Here is a 16,506-nt window from a genome sequence, read left to right as displayed (position 1 = left end):
TTGAGCCCATGTTGGGTACAAAGATATCTTAAAAAAAAAAACAGAGAGAGATGGATAGAATTGATATTAGCTGGCCCAGAAGACAAGCTCTGCTCCTTGGAAGTATTTTAAAATAACAGACTTTTTTTGTTTCAATTTTTAAAAATATTTATTTTTGAGAGAGAGAGAGAGAAAGAGAGCACGCACACACGCAGAGGAGGGGCAGAGAGAGAGGGGGACACAGAATCCGAAGCAGGCTCCAGGCTCTGAGCTGTCAGCCCAGAGCCTGACGCGGGGCTCAAACCCACGAACCTTGAGATCATGACCTGAGTGGTAGTTGGGACACTCAACTGACTGAGCCACCCAGACACCCCTAAGATAAGAGACTTCTTGAATAGGAATTAAGAAAGAGAATACCACCAACAATAATTAATGAAAGTCTCCAATGTTTTTTTAATCAAGGGAGATGGTAACTTTGAATATCTCATGGCCCTGAATTACTCAAATTTCCTATTATTCCCTAAGGATGTTTATGAAAACTAAGTTTGTTTCATTTTACTCTGTACAGCAGGCTCTGAATATAGGATAAAATAAAGAATGTGGGACTGTGGTACCACCAAAGTTAACCCCTCTATTCTAACCCTATTAAAAGGCCTACTAGTAAGTTCTAAGTTCACTAAAAAAATAAAATAAATAAAATAAAATAAAATAAAATAAAATAAAATAAAATAAAATAAAGCTATTAAATAAAACAAATTGCCTTCACGCTAAATGCATAGAAACAGAATGAGGAAGACAAATAAATGACCCACAGGCAGGAAAACTAGTCAAAAGGAAATGTAAGTTGTACAAGACGTTTGGTCTTACCCATCTCCTGAAAACAGCATGACCCTCCCGACAGAGGAGTGTTTAACTCTCTGCCTCTGCCTATTGGGAGTTCAGCCAGAACTCCAGTAGGGGTTTCCACGTGAGCAGTCAGTGACTGGGAACTGTACGTGCTCCTTACTCCTGGAGCTGTTCTGATCTAAAAAGACTGTGGTGACAAGAGATGACTGTAGCAAAACTTTTACATTTAGATTTTGACAACTGACAGGGGTGAGGCACATTCCAAACATGAAAATTTTTTCTTTTTTTTTAAGTATTTTTATTTTGAAAGAGAAAGAATCTCAAGCAGACTCTACACTGTCAGCACAGAGCCCAACACAGGGGTCTCGATCTCACAAACCATGAAATCAGACGCAACATGTAACCAACTGAGCCACCCAGGAGCCCCCCAAATTTTTCTTTTAAATGCCTACTCCTCTTTCCAACAATTGGTTACAGTCACGTGGCCAACAATCAAAACTCAAAGATATCTGCTTTTAAGAAAAGAAATGCTAATAAAGTACATAGTGTTCCCAAAGATACTTGAAGACAATTCTCATCACTGTCCAGCCACACTACTTCCGTCAAATTTAAAACTGGGTGGTTTTAGAAACTCTCACAGCCTGTTGGTATGAATGTAAACTGGTACACATTTTTGGAGAGTAATTTAATAATATCTAACAAAATATTAAATATGTATACCCTTGATCCAAAAATTACATTTCTAGAAATTTTACTTACAGATACACTATAATGTACAAAGATGTATGTAAGATGTTTCAGTGGAACCCTGGTTATGACAAAACACATACGTGCATATGCACACTGGAAACATCCTAATTGTCCCTCAGAGAAAGAGATTAAGTAAATTAAGGCATATCCACACAATGAAGTATTACAGACACTAAACAATGACACACACATGTGTATCATCTATATACCTATGCAAGCGCACACACACGTAGAAGAGTACAGCATAATGCACAAGAGTTTGAGCTTAAGAGTCAGACCTTCTTTTTCTTTTAATGTTTAATTATTTTGGGGTGCCTGGGTGGTTCGGTCAGTTAAGAGTCCGACTGCGGCTCAGGTCATGATCTCACAGTTCATGGGTTTGAGCCCGGCATCGGGCCCTGTGCTGACAGCTCAGTCTGGAGACTGTTTTGGATTCTGCGTCTCCCTCTCTCTCTGCCCCTACCTGCGCGCGCGCTCTCTCTCTTTCTCTCTCTCTCAAAAAAAAAAAAAAAACCCACCGTTTATTAACATTTTTTTAACGTTTATTTATTTTTGAGAAAGAGAGAGAGAGAGAAAGCACACAAGTGGGGGAGGGGCCGAGAAAGAAAGAAAGAAAGAAAGAAAGAAAGAAAGAAAGAAAGAAAGAAAGAAAGAAAAAGAAAGAGAGAGAGAGAGAGAGAGAGAGAGAGAGAGAGAGAGAGAGAATCCCAAGCAGGCTCTACACTATCAGTGCAGAGCCCACACAGGGCTGGATCCCACAAACTGTTAGATCATGACCTGAGCCAAGATCAAGAGTCAAATCTTAACCAGCTGAGCCAGCAGGCGTCCCTCTGGTCAGACTTTCCGACCCCTTATCCCAGCTCTTGTGCTTACAGGTCCGTGGCTACAGGCAAGTCACTGAACTTCTCCAGGACTTGTTTTCATTTGTAAAATGGGAATGATAACAGCATCTACCTTTAGAATATTGCAAAGATTGGGGCGCCTGGGTGGTGCAGTCGGTTAAGCGTCCGACTTCAGCCAGGTCACGATCTCACGGTCCGTGAGTTCGAGCCCCGCGTCGGGCTCTGGGCTGACAGCTCAGAGCCTGGAGCCCGTTTCCGATTCTGTGTCTCCCTCTCTCTCTGCCCCTCCCCCGTTCATGCTCTGTCTCTCTCTGTCCCAAAAATAAATAAACGTTGAAAAAAAAAATTAAAAAAAAAAAAGAAATTGCAAAGATTAAACAAGTTAATTAAGGTGAAGTGCTTAGAATAGTGCCTGGCACATAGAAAAGCTCAGTAAGTTGTCAGTCATCATTAAAAGCATATCCAAGGTATTAAATGAATATGGGCAAGCAATCACAATAGCTAAAACTAAGCAACTGGGGCAAACATTGAGAGATTTTGAAAGTAGTATACTCAGGATTTGGTAAGCCTGTCTCATACTTACACCTGAATTGTAAAAACTGCTGAATAAAGGCACTATTCCTACTTAAAAGGCACTTGGTCCTAATATGCTGTTACTTAATTTATACATACACTGTGTCAAGTAGTATAGTTATTTTAAGACACGTATTCTCTTCTGGGCTATACATCGTCTTCAAGACTGAGGTTGTGTCATTTATCTCTATCTCATTTATCTCTATACTTACACTCTAGGACACCTACATATGTCTTTCCCATAGTAGGTGTGCAACATTCTATGAATATACAAATGGTCAGGGTATTTTAGTTCTCCACAACCAGTGGATTTAAGTGGTTACAAAGCTCTGACAGGTAGAACAAGAGAAGAAAACCAAGTTTTCTCTTTATCAGAGTGATTAACCGTCATTTTCCTAGACTGAAAAAATCTAGGATAGGGAAAAACACCTGGGATCTATATTCCATGAACTGGAAGAATAACCCCACATCACTGATCAGAGCTTTGGATTTTCTGACATAATCTTATTTCACAAACTAGGTAGTCAACATTCCTAAATTTCTTTTTTTTAAGATTTTATTTTTAAGTAACCTCTACACCCAACATGGGGCCTGAACTCACAACCCCAAGATCAAGAGTCGCATACTCTATGGACTGAGCCAGCCAGGCACCCCTCCTAAATTAAGTTTAATAACCTCGTAAGTAATACTCAAATTATGTATATTCAATGTGAAGAGAATAAAAGCAATGAAAGTCCTCAAAGATCAAGACTTGTCGGCAACAAGAAAGGTACACATGGGGCGCCTGGGTGGCGCAGTCGGTTAAGCGTCCGACTTCAGCCAGGTCACGATCTCACGGTCCGTGAGTTCGAGCCCCGCGTCGGGCTCTGGGCTGATGGCTCGGAGCCTGGAGCCTGTTTCCGATTCTGTGTCTCCCTCTCTCTCTGCCCCTCGCCCGTTCATGCTCTGTCTCTCTCTGTCCCCAAAATAAATAAAAAACGTTGAAAAAAAAAAAAAAAAAAAAAAAAAGAAAGGTACACAGCCATAAACTCAAATATTCTTTCCTGGTTGAAATTGCTCTGATATCCATGAAAATATTTCACCCTTAAAATTTTCATTTAAAGAATTACACACACACACACACACACACACACACACACACACACACACAGGGAAAAAACTCTTATTACAACACCAAAAAAGCAAGATACCATTTCACACCAATTTGGAAGGCTTTTATAGAAATAACCAACAGAAGGGGTGCCTGGGTGGCTCAGCTGGTTGACTTAAAAAAAAAAATTTTTTTTAATGTTTGTTTATTTTTGAGAGAGAGAGTGCAAGTGGAAGGGGGGCAGAGAGACACAGAGAATTGGAAGCAGACTCCAGGCTCTGAGCTGTCAGCACAGAGCCCGATGCAGGGCTTGAACTCATGAACTGCAAGATCATGACCTGAGCGAAGTCGGACACTCAACCAACTGAGCCACCCAGGTGCCCCTAAGCTAGTTGACTCTTGATACTGGCTCAGGTCATGATCTCATGGTTCCGAGTTCAGAGCCTGCTTGGGATTCTCTCTCTCTGCCCCTTCCCTGTGCATGCACGCTCTCTCTCTCAAAATAAATAAATAGGGGGCTCCTGGGTGGCTCAGTCGGTTAAGTGTGCGACTCTTGGTTTTGGCTCAGGTCATGACCTCACAGTTCCTGAGTTCGAGTACTGCGTAGATTTCTGTGCTCCTGCTTGAAATTCCCTGTCCCACGCTCGCTCGCGCTCTCTCTCTGCCCCTCCCACATGTGCACTCTCTCTCAAATTAAATAAACTTCAAAAAATCCAAAATAAACATTTAAAAAAATTTTTTAAAAGCAGAAAATAAAGTGTTGGTAAGGATGCTGGACTCCTTGTGCATTGCTGGTGGGAATGTAAATGGTACAGTCACTGCAGAAAATAGTATGATGGTTCCTTGAAAAATTACATGATCCACCAATTCCAACTCTGGGTATATACCCCCAAAGATTTGAAAGCAAGGACTCAAACAAATATCTGCATACCCGTGTTCACAGCAGCATTATACACAACAGCCCAAAGGTAGAAATAGCCCAAGTATCCACTGACAGATAAAAAGATAAAATGTGATATATACATAAAATGGGATATATATTTAGCCTTAAAAAGGAATGAAATTCTGACACACACTACAAGATACGGATGAGCCTCGAAAACATCATCCAAGCAAAATGAGCCAGACACGATAGGACAAATATTGTATGATTCCACTTATATGAGGTACCTAAAGTAGTAGAATGTATAGAGACAAAGCAGAATGGTTGTAAGGAGCTGGTCAGGGGAGGGATAATAGCGAGTTATTTTTTCATAGGTATGGGAATTTCAGTATGGGAAGCTGAAAGTCTGGAGATGGATGGTGGTAATGGTTGCATGACAACGAGAATGTACTTAATGACACTGAACTGTGTACTTAAAAATGCTTAAAATGGTGAATTTATGTATATTTGACCACAAACTATGTGGCAAATTCACCATTATCTTTTAAAAGAATGTCTAACATTTACTGAATAATTACTATCTGCACAGTACAGAAAAGTTAAGTAAAAGATCTTACAACTACCAGTAAATGGTGGAGTAGAAATGTGAACCCAGGACTTTGACTGTGGAGCTATACTTTTAATCATTACCATGTCCAAAAGTTATTCTAGTTTAACCAAAGAAAGCAAGCTTTGAAGTAATTAAGTGAAAAATCTCCACTAAGAGTAGTAGCAATACTAGACTGTGTTCTCATATCCAGACACCTGAATTCAATTTATGCACAACACTGAGAATGGTTGGTTCAGGGATGGGGGGTTGGGGAAGGGGGACACAACACCAAAGGTTTTCAGAATAACAAGCAAAAGCTAACGGGGCCCAGTCTAGACAGCACACTGATATGCACTAAGCAGCTCCAGTAACAACAGAATTAAAACACCCACGTCCAAAGGCTTCTTCAGTTAATCTATACAGCTATAAAACAATGACTAAAACATTTCACCATTCTCCTACAATAATTTTTTGAACCATAACAGTACCCCTTATACAGTCCTTTTCACACCCTCAACCCAAATGAATCCAGAAGATGGCAGAATCAAAGGAACTACAGACACCTTAAAATTTTATTTAAAAAAATTTTTTTTTCCAATGTTTATTTATTTTTGGGACAGAGAGAGACAGAGCATGAACGGGGGAGGGGCAGAGAGAGAGGGAGACACAGAATCGGAAACAGGCTCCAGGCTCCGAGCCATCAGCCCAGAGCCTGACGCGGGGCTCGAACTCACGGACCGCGAGATCGTGACCTGGCTGAAGTCGGACGCTTAACCGACTGCGCCACCCAGGCGCCCCTAAAATTTTATTTTTTAATGTTTATTTTTGAGAGTGAGCGAGTGAGCATGAGCAGGGGAGGGGCAGAGAGAGAGGGAGACAGAATCCGAAGCGGGCTCCAGGCTCTGAGCTGTCAGCACAGAGCCCAATGCGGGGCTTGAACTCACGAGCCGAGAGATCATGACCTGAGCCACAGTCGGACACTTAACCGACTGAGCCCCCCAGGCACCCTTAAAATCTTATTTTTTTTAAGTTTATTTATTTACCTTGACAGAGAGGGAGAGAGAGAAAGGGGGGGGGGCGGGAAGAGAAGAGAAAATCCCAAGCAGGTTCCACACTGACAGCGTGGAGCCTGGATGCAGGGCTCGAACTCACAAACCATGAGATCATGACCTGAACCAAAATCAAGAGCGGAAACTTAACCAACTGCGCCACCCAGGCCCCTAACATTTTATTTATTAAAAAAAATTTTTTTTAATGTTCATTTTTTGAGACAGAGAGAGCATGAGGGCGCACATGAGCAGGGGAGGGGCAGAGAGAGAGGGAGGCACAGAATTGGAGCTGTCAGCAGAGCCTGACGTGGGGCTCCAACTCACAAAACATGAGATCATAACCTGAGCAGAAGTCAGATGCTTAACCAACTGAGCTACCCAGGCACCCCTAAAATTTATTTTTGATACAACTTTATCATATTGTATTTTATTCCCTCCTGTGAACGTTATCGTATTCGGCCAGCCAGAATACCAGGTTTCATCTGGAAATGAAAACTGCCCAGATTCTAACCTTGGTTATACACTTCTGTGACATCCACCACTCTGTATATGACAGAACTGGGAACCAACAATTTAATACCAGATAGATATCAAAGCCTTGATATCTTGATGCAACAGTCATGCAACAATCAAAACGACTCATAACTACTCACGAACTGTAGTAACTCATTATACGTCAAGTAAATTTTTACATCCCTATTTAGGCTAGAAAGGTCTTATTCCCTTGAATCCTCAAGATTTTTCAAAGATGCACTTGTTATTTTTAAGATGTTTCTGTCCACTGCAAAACACAGCTGTAAAACATCTTTTTCCAGGGGTGCCTGGGTGGCTCAGTCGGTTGAGTATCCAACTTGGGCTCAAGTCATGATCTCACAGTTCTTGAATTCGAGCCCCACATTGGGCTCTGTGCTGACAGCTCAGAGCCTAGAGCCTGCTTCAGATTCTGTCTCTCCCTCTCTCTCTGCCCCAACCCCACTTGTAGTCTGCCCTCTCTCTCTCTCTCAAAAATAAATAACCATTAAAAAAAAAAAAACCCTTTTCCAGTCACCCATATTCTTGAAACCTTTCAGTCAATACTGATGCACTATACAGAATTTAGATGGGAAATAGCATGCTAAGCAGAAAGTGAAGAGTTAAAAATGAAGGCTAATGAAAACTTCGTATTGAGTCTTAGTATAATCAGAAACCATTATTCTAGTTCCTATTTGTTTGGCACAAAATACCTGGATTTAAAATACTCTAAAAAACCAAAACTTCAGGGCCACATGGGTGGCTCGGTTGGTTAAGTGTCCCACTCTTGGTTTTGCTCAGGTCATGATCTCAAGGTTCATGGGATCAAGCCCTGAATCAGGCTCTGTGATGACAGTGCAGAGCCTGCTTGGGATTCTCTCTCCCTCCCTCCCTCCCTCCCTCCCTCCCTCTCTCTCTCCCCCCTCTGGCCCTCCCCTGCTTGCTCTCTCTCAAAATAAAGAAACTTTAAAAAAGTTTTTTTTTTTTTTTAAACCAAGCCTTTCAAATATATAAAGCACTCAGCTGAGGAACAGAGCATTTTTTATTACTTGGAAATAAAACAAACAAACAAAACAGCATCAGAGAAACATATTAATTTACTAATGGACACTTACAAACCAAAATCTAGTATATGTCAAGAGTGTCATGACACTCACATCAAATTTTCATAGAATCTAATACACAGTCTTCTAGCCAACCTGTCCAGGGCACTAAGGAATTCACAAGATCAACTGTTTCCATCTTTCTGATAGCAATGCATCAGCCTAGCCATATAAAATATGTTAAAGAATGATTAGAAAACTGCTCCTCCATCCAAATAATGTTATCCTACAGGGGAAACATTTTCAATACTTTTCACTGGCAGCTCAAAGTAGGAGATAAAAGTTTGAAATTCAGGAGTCCGCACCATTCAGGTAACCTTTATGCCTTTAAACGATGTAAGGACAAATTTCTCAAAGTTTTGTTTTAATTTCAAGACAAACATATCACCTTCAAAGGACTGAAAAACCAAAGGTTTTACTCTTTCTGTCCTCTGATCCCCAGGTCGGTCTGCACGCCTCACAGGAGAGAAAGACAGATGGGCTTTGCAGATTCCTTAGTATGACAGCGATGTCTTCACAGAAAGGAAGGGCTTCTTGCTCTTGGCTCACAGGTTTCTGTTCACTTACAAAACTGCAACCTTCCTCTCCTGCATCTAGCACATGAGATCGAAGGTGGTGGGGGCAGCATCCCCCTGCGAATTCACTGAAAGTGAGGCCAAGCTGGATGAATGGTGCCACTTGCCTTAGAGGACTCATGGGGGTGGGGGTGGGGGGGAATGGCAGCCTCCATACCAGTGAAATTTCTAAAAAATATCTAGCTTAATGCCACCATTCTAATTCTCTGGAAAACCAGCACACAAAAGCAATCAATTCCCTCATTCCAGAGTGACAACCCTTAGAAAACTTTCCCCTCAAAGAGGAAAGCAGAATGGCAAAGCACAGTACTCTCAAAGCACTGAGATCGCTAATACCTTAAGAAGCTCTTTCATGGTCAAATAGTTGTGAGAGCCTTTGCATACTTCAGCCATTCTTTTACCACTCCCAATGTACAACGTGTATTTAGACATGCAAGGCTCTGAGAAGTCATGCTGGGAGGAAATGTGCCTTAACTTAACGTAACCCCAAATTTTTCAAAACACTATTTGACCACAGAACTTTTTTCACAGAAGACCTATAGATGCTATTCTATTTTTTGTTTTGTTTTTGTTTTTGCTTTTGTTTTTAGAGCAAAAGAAAACTCTGTGAGAAATGTTAGGAGAATGGTAAGATCACAACTTTTGGGGTCAGGCAGAGTGGTCCAAATACGGATTCCAGCAAAATGACAACATCTCTGGAAACTGGGTTTTCTCATCTATAAAATGGTTACAATATCTCCCTCACAGAGTTACCATCTGAATTAAAATGGTACAAAGCCTGTACACAAAGAAAGCGCTTGAAAAATGAGCTTACATTTAAAAAATTCTTTTAAATTCTAAAAGTTGCAAAAATCCAATCCAAAAAAATCTGAGAAAAAAATTACAGAATCCATGACTGAGACACTCCTTGAGCGGTATAAACTTCCCAGGATTTTGCGACCTTTTCTGTTCACTGGGATACTGGGGCAGATTTAAATCTGTCACACTTAAGACGAAAAACAGGAGTACACCACACCTACAGATGAAAATAGCTGCGAACAGAACTCCTGTCGTAGAAGGGTATTTCCGTCTTCAGTGATAAAAAGAATATGAACAAGAAAAAAGGAGTTATGAAGAGAGCACGTAACAAGTAAAAAGTGTGCAGTGTCTCACAGCTTATTGAGCACCTTTATGTACAGTCTCATCTGACAGAAATCTCTGGATTTCTGGGGTGTACAGCAGCTCTCGGATCCCCATTTCTGAGGTGAGGAAACTATGGCCTGAAGGTTACAAGTGACCAAACCAAGGTCACACAGACGATAACTAGCAGAGCCAGGACTCCCAACTCTGTCCTTCTGCCCCAGAAAATAACAAAAGGGATACCTTCTAAATGTATGCGGCATTTTCTCATATTCCTATTTTTAGAATCTTTTAGGTGGCGGGCGCCATGCTAGGCACTGGAGACACAACAGTAGAAAGACATGGTGTTTTTGAGGATGTTTACAGACCACGGAGGGGAGACCAGCAATATTTATAGAGTGAGATCAAAGAAGAAAGCGTATCTAAGTCTCTCCGGGAAAGTCAGGGAAGGCTTCCCACAAAGTAGCATTTGAGGTGGGACCTGGAAGCTGATCTAGGAACCAGAAGGAACTGTATCTGCTCACGTACAAACCGTAAGGGAGAGATGCAAGGCTGGACAGAACGGCAGGGGCCAAGATTCCAGGGCCCGAATACTATGAAAGGTTTAAATTGCACCTTTACACAAGTGGAAACTATTGAATACTTTTGAGAAAGACCAAGAGAATAATCAGATCTCTGTGTCAAGCCATTCTGAATACAATATGATTGAGAGTTTAAAAGGGAACAAAACTAAAAACAAAGAGATCATGGCAATCTTCCAAATGAGAGTTGTAGGCCCAAAGTAGACCAGCAATGGAAATAGAGAAAGAGATACTGATTCAGAAATATTTAGAAAATAATGAATAAGAGAGAACTGGACAACCCATTGCTGGCTTAGGTAACACAGAAGGGGAGCCGATGATGAACACGTTGGGTGTGAGGTACGGATGGAAATCAGAGGCAGAGGAGCCTAGCACAGAGTAGAACACCAGAAACAAGAGGCTAGACTTTAAGAGAGATGCGATAATGTATATGAACACATGAAGGTTTTTTTTGAATAATCAAGTGTTATTTATCATTTCAATGGGAAGGCAGTAATTTTATCATTATTTGTATGATGCTTCAAAGTTCACACTTTAAAATCCCATATTATGCTAATCACATTTCGTACGTTTGTTATAAACAACTGTGAGATTAGGAAAACAGTTATTAGTCTCATTTGATCAACAAATATTTATTAACTATGTATCAAGCACTGTATTAGGCATTAAAATACCAAAATAAATCCATGCTTTCATGGACCTTGTATCATAGGAAGGGAAACAGTAAGCAATAAATGTAAAAAAAAAAGAAAAAAAAAAAGGGGTGGGTGGGGCACCTGGCCCTGGCTTGCTCAGTCAGAGGGAGCATGGGACTCTTGATCTCAGGGTCGTGAGTTTGAGCCCCACTTTGCTATAGAAATCACTTAAATAAATAAACTTTTTAAAAAAGCAATAAATGTAACAAATGTGTTATAAAGTTATAAGTGCTATAAAAAACAAAAATAGAGGGGTGCCTAGGTGGCTCAGTTGGTTAAGCATCCGACTTCGGCTCAGGTCATGATCTCACAGTTCATGAGTTCGAGCCCTGCGTCGGGCTCTGTGCTGACAGCTCAGAGCCTGGAGCCTCCTTCAGATTCTATGTCTCCCTCTCTCCCTGCCCCACCCCAGCTCATGCTCTGTCTCTCTCAAAAATAAATAAATATTAAAAATTTTTGTAAAAAATAAAAAACAGAAATAGAGCATGGAAGAATTAGGGGTGAGGGGTGGTGAAGGTGCAATTTTAAGAGGTAGGATAAGACCTCACTGAAAAGGTGACATATTTAAACATGAACTTAAAGTTGAGGAAATTAGTCATTTGTATTATCTCTGTAGGAAAAACTATTTCCCACTGGCAGGAAGAGCTAGTGCCAAAATCCTAAGATACAGAATGTAACTAATGTATTTAAGTAACAAGTCAAGGTAGCTGGAACTGAGTAAGCAACAGGGAGAAGGACAGGTCAGCAGAGAAGGGGTAGGGAACCGCAGATCATTTAAGATCTTGTTGGCCACTAAGGACAGACTTCTACTGAGGAATACGAGAATTTAAAAATTAGGAACCTTATAAGAGCAGGTGAGATGGGGGGAAAAATTAGAAGCGTTCCTCAAGGTCACGTAGCTAACAAATGTTAAAACTAGGATTTGACCCAGGATTTCTAGATTCTCTATACCAGTGTTCTACTAGGCCCACCTGCCAGTTACTAGTCCCACAACCTTCCTCCCAGGAAGTCTGAATTTAAATACTCTCAAAAAGCTACTTTGGAAATAACTTCTAGGTAAGAAATGCACAAACTCTCCAGTTAACATTTCTAATCCCTCACAACTATAACGGGTACTTATTAATCCTCATGTCTAATCTAAATCCTACTGACATTCCAGCCTACATCTGGGGAGATTACAAATTCCACCTTCCCCCAAAATGAGACAACATCAAGAAACTTTTCATCAAGAGGTTTAAAGCACGACTTTCAGATTCAAGTAATGATAACTTGAATTATTTTCAAAATGTGTATGTTTTTATATTATCTGTGAAAATCAAGGAGAAAATGGCTCAGGAATGTGGAAGTGTTGTCATTTTTTGTCAATAGTTTACTGGTTAGTAACAATTAAATTCACGTGTTGTCAAAGCTGCTTCCGCAATTACTAGAACTCTTTGAGGTCTGGGATTTGACCAGTCTCACACCTCAAAAGTAACAAAATATGTGTTCTTATTCACCTGTTGCTTTTGGTACAATAACCCAAAACTCTTGATAGCTTCTTGCCAGTTAATGGCAATGTAAGACAAAGATTAAAGGATTTGAGGGAGACACCAGCTAAGAAGTGTAAAAGATGGGCTAAGCTCTTTGACCACCCTGGGTCACTGCTCTCCAACTGAATGAACTCAAAAAACTACACAGGAATATTTCATACATCCGCAAGAGAGTAAAAGATGCAACATGAAAAGGAAGCATTTCAAATCAGATCTATCCTCCAATGCTTTCATCATTACCACCTGAATACAGGGGTCTCTGCTCTATGGACTCTGGAGCCACCAAGATCTGCAGAAAGTATCGCAGAAATAGAATACTGAGGATAATCTAAACAACACAGCTAAGAGAAGCTCTCCCCCGAAAAGCCAGCCCTTTTCAACAAAAACTGAACTTCCTCATGCATCTTTTCCCAAGCTTAGCCAATGCAGGCGAACTGCAACTTTGTGTGGCATTGTCTGATAGGTTGGATTTTTCCTGAGCAAGAGGTGGACAGCTTTACGCCAGGGCTAGATTTATAGTCAATCTGGGTGTGTCTTTTTTTTTTTTTTTTCTTCTTCCCTCCCCTCCAAACTGCTTCAGAAAATGCCTGACTACCGGACCTTGATGTGTTATGATGCCGTTCAATACTGCAAACGGTCTGGGAAAGAAAATTCCTTCGTCCGAGTTATGGCTCAAACCTTACACTTTCTCTAGCAGTTGTGTTAATCAATCAAAGTTGGCTTGGCTTTTCTCAATGAGCCCGGCAACACGAGCATTCTGAGTGCAGAGGGCTGCTTGTCAGCATGCTTGCCCCAGTGGGTTGGCTAACATGGAATGTACTCCAAAGTCCCGAAACAACTGCTGCTCCCCTACACGCGCACCTCCAGCCTGGTGCGTGGGGAAGGTGAGGAAGGAAGGAATGGTACACTGAAACAAGAGGCCTGGTTTACATACAACACACTGCTTAAAGCCAGGATGAATCCGGAGGACCCAGCCTAAGATCAGGAGGACACTACTACTGACACACTGACCCCACCCCACATGCTGCAGGTCTGTAACCAAATTCCAACCAACCTGAAGGTCTGACCAGGCCCAACCAGCGGGGAGGAAGGGTGTAGCGGGTTAGAAACTATTTGTCCACAAAAAAAAAAAAAAAACCCACCATTAAAGAAAGGAAGAACGGGAAAAAGGAAAGGAGGAAGGGGAAAGGGGGTGAGACAAGCAGCACTTCAATGAACTCTGGGACTATGAAGTTCAGAGAAAATCTTCACTTCTTCCCTCCCCAACCCCCTGGCCTGATTTATGCTAACACAGCAGTGAAAGTCACCGCCAGAACGCAGATGTAAAGGGCTGATGAGGGAACCTGGTCAACACTGACCCTAAACGAGGATGTGAAGGCAGCCTCTATCCAGACCCTTTTCGAGCTGCCTCTAAACAGGAAGTTAACAGCCGTCACACAGTCGGGGGGGGGGGGGGGGGCAGACCACAGTGTGGTAAAGACGGATGCTGCTGCCAGCTACGGGTCCCTGTCACTTCAGGGACATGTTGTCAAGTAAGGAATAAACAGGACAGAAGTCCAGGGGCCTCACCGCTTCTCAAACTGGGTCACTCAGCCTGCAGGTCTGGGTTCTGATTCCTACTGGTCAGCAGCCGTCTGCTGCGCTCCTCACCACGCTGACTACCTCGGCCGCTGGGCTAGAACCTAACGCTCCTCTACAAACGGAAGACAGCACTACCACACCGGTACTCCGGCAACCTACCCGCTCAGGACGCCCAAGGAAAGAGGATGCTGGGCCCAGCCCAGCCCCAAACGGTGACTAGGTGTCAGTCACCGAAGGAGCGGCACAGATGGGGGGCCCTCCTTGCACCACCTGCAGCAGCCCCAGAGGCAGCCTCCTTCACCCGGCGCGGCGCGGACGGGAATGGTACTCCAGAACGGTACTCTATCCGCAGGGCTCCGGCACCAAGCACGTGAAGGAGACTTCTAGGAAGAGTGCAGGTCAGTGCAGCACAGAGAAGGCAGCGGAGTTAGCACTCAACACCCCAACAGGTTAACCTCCAACACAGACACCACTGCTGCTGCCAGAAAACAATGGGACACCAGTGGACGGGGAGGAGGACTGCGAAGAAGCACAGGCGGAAGGGAAGAACTCACTTTGTATCACACGCACGCACTGTCTATCCAAAACTAAATTCTTAGAAATAAAAATGTTTCAAACACTCAAAAGCACCAGCTCTTCCCCGCGGATCTGTGCACACCGCTTTGCCCCAGCTGCTGCTACCCGGAGCTCGCGCTGCAGTGTGGCCTCCCCTTCGCCGAAACATATAGTAAGCGTCCCCCAGCTCTCCCACGCGCACACAAAAGCCCTCCGCACCACCACGCATCGGAAACGAGAAAACTCCCGGTTCTCCGGATGACAGCAGAAGAAAAGGCTGAGAGCTGGCTCGGCGAACACGCACATGCCACCCACCCGCCATCAGGGCCTCATGTCTCCACCGCGGCGCCAGCCCTGGGCGCTAACACCTTGTGTCTGGAAAGAGTGCGAAGAGGCGAGCAAGCCTTCACGGAGGGGAAGGCTGTCCCGGGCTGGCGCAGGGCGCCCACAGCGGGGCTCGCTCCTCGGGGCAGCCGCGGGCGGGGCGGCAGAAAGGACGCTAGGTCCCGGAGTGGCTAGGGGAGGGCCGGTCCCAGTCCCGACGACCCCCAGGCGCCGAGCTGGGATGCACGCGCAGGGCGTCCCGGGAGCCCCGCGGGGTCAGGGGCAGCTGAGTCGCTACTCAGCCCAGAAGAGAAGCGCCCACACGGGCGGGGACAATTCCCTTCCCCGGCGGGAGGGCGACGGAATAAAGGGGCCAGGTTCCGCGCTGCCGAGCCCTTCACCTACATAAAGAAAAGCCCTCGCGCCGCCCGCACCCTGCGGACCCCCCGGGGGCCCCGGCGGCCAGGAGACCCGGCCCTGCGCGCGGGGAGCGGCCCCCACGCCCCGAGGGCGCCCCCGGGGGCGGAGAGGGTCGGGGGGGGGCGCTAGAGAAGAGCGGAGGGGACGCATGGCGGGCGGGAGGCCGGGAGTGGAAGCGGGGATGGCGGGGGAAACGGGGCGCGCGGGAGGGGAGAGAGAGTAAAAGCAGAAGGAACGGAGGGACGCGAGGCGGGGGGCGCGCGAGGCCGGAGGGAAAGGCCGGGGCGCGCGCGCGGGCGGGGGAGGGGACGAGGTGAGGGGAGCGCGAGGCGGGGGCGCGCGGGGCCGGGCGGGGGAGGGGGACGCGAGGCGGGGGCGCGCGGGCGGGCGTCGGCTCGCGGGCGCTTCCCCTCCCCCGCCCTCCACCTTTCCCTTCCCCCACCTCCGCCGCCGCCGCCGCCGCCGCCGCCTCCTCCCGGCTCCCTGCCGTCCTCGCTGCTCACCGCCCCCGGGCGGGCGGGCGGCCAGGCGGGCCTAGGCCAAAGCTCCTCACCTGGCGGTGGCGGTGTAACTCCCGGCGAGCTCGCCTCCTCAGGCGGCGGCGGAGGCGTCGAAAAAGGGAGGCGACGGCACAGTGGGTTCCGGGCCCCGCCGACGGGACCGGGGGCGGGGGCGGGGGAGGGGGGCGGGCCGGCCCGGGGCGGGCGGGCGGAGCAGACACTGCGGTACAGACGGGGGCAGCGGCGGCGGCGGCGGCGGCGGCGGCTGCACCGGCGGCGGCACCACACAAACAAGGACGCTGATTGGGCAGCTGCCAAGCGCCTCGGCTCCGCCTTCCCCACACGCCACGACGCCCATTGGGCGACCTAAGCCGGCCTCCCCGCCCTCTTCTTCTCGGCCACACCAATAGGAA

General features: G+C 45.3%; 1 protein-coding gene across 3 annotated transcripts in view; it reads right to left on the bottom strand.

Annotated features, from left to right (window-relative positions):
• The window catches only part of GATAD2B (GATA zinc finger domain containing 2B), an 89,184-nt gene extending 72,862 nt beyond the window's left edge, over positions 1 to 16,322 (bottom strand). For 2 of the 3 annotated variants that reach the window (XM_047092989.1, XM_047092988.1), the window contains exon 1: positions 16,147 to 16,322. The gene's annotated coding sequence lies outside the window, so the exon portion shown is untranslated. The remainder of the gene's footprint in view (positions 1 to 16,146) is intronic. The other variant, XM_047092987.1, reaches the window with a different exon arrangement.
• Positions 16,323 to 16,506: the final 184 nt, after the last annotated feature.

Source organism: Lynx rufus, unplaced genomic scaffold (genome assembly GCF_022079265.1).
Source record: "Lynx rufus isolate CCGP_SWC_20201006 ecotype Redwood Valley unplaced genomic scaffold, mLynRuf1.p SCAF_31, whole genome shotgun sequence".
Classification (NCBI taxonomy): Eukaryota; Metazoa; Chordata; class Mammalia; order Carnivora; family Felidae; genus Lynx; species Lynx rufus.
Note: the sequence above shows the minus strand (reverse complement) of the source record. Positions and strands in the feature narration are given on the sequence as shown.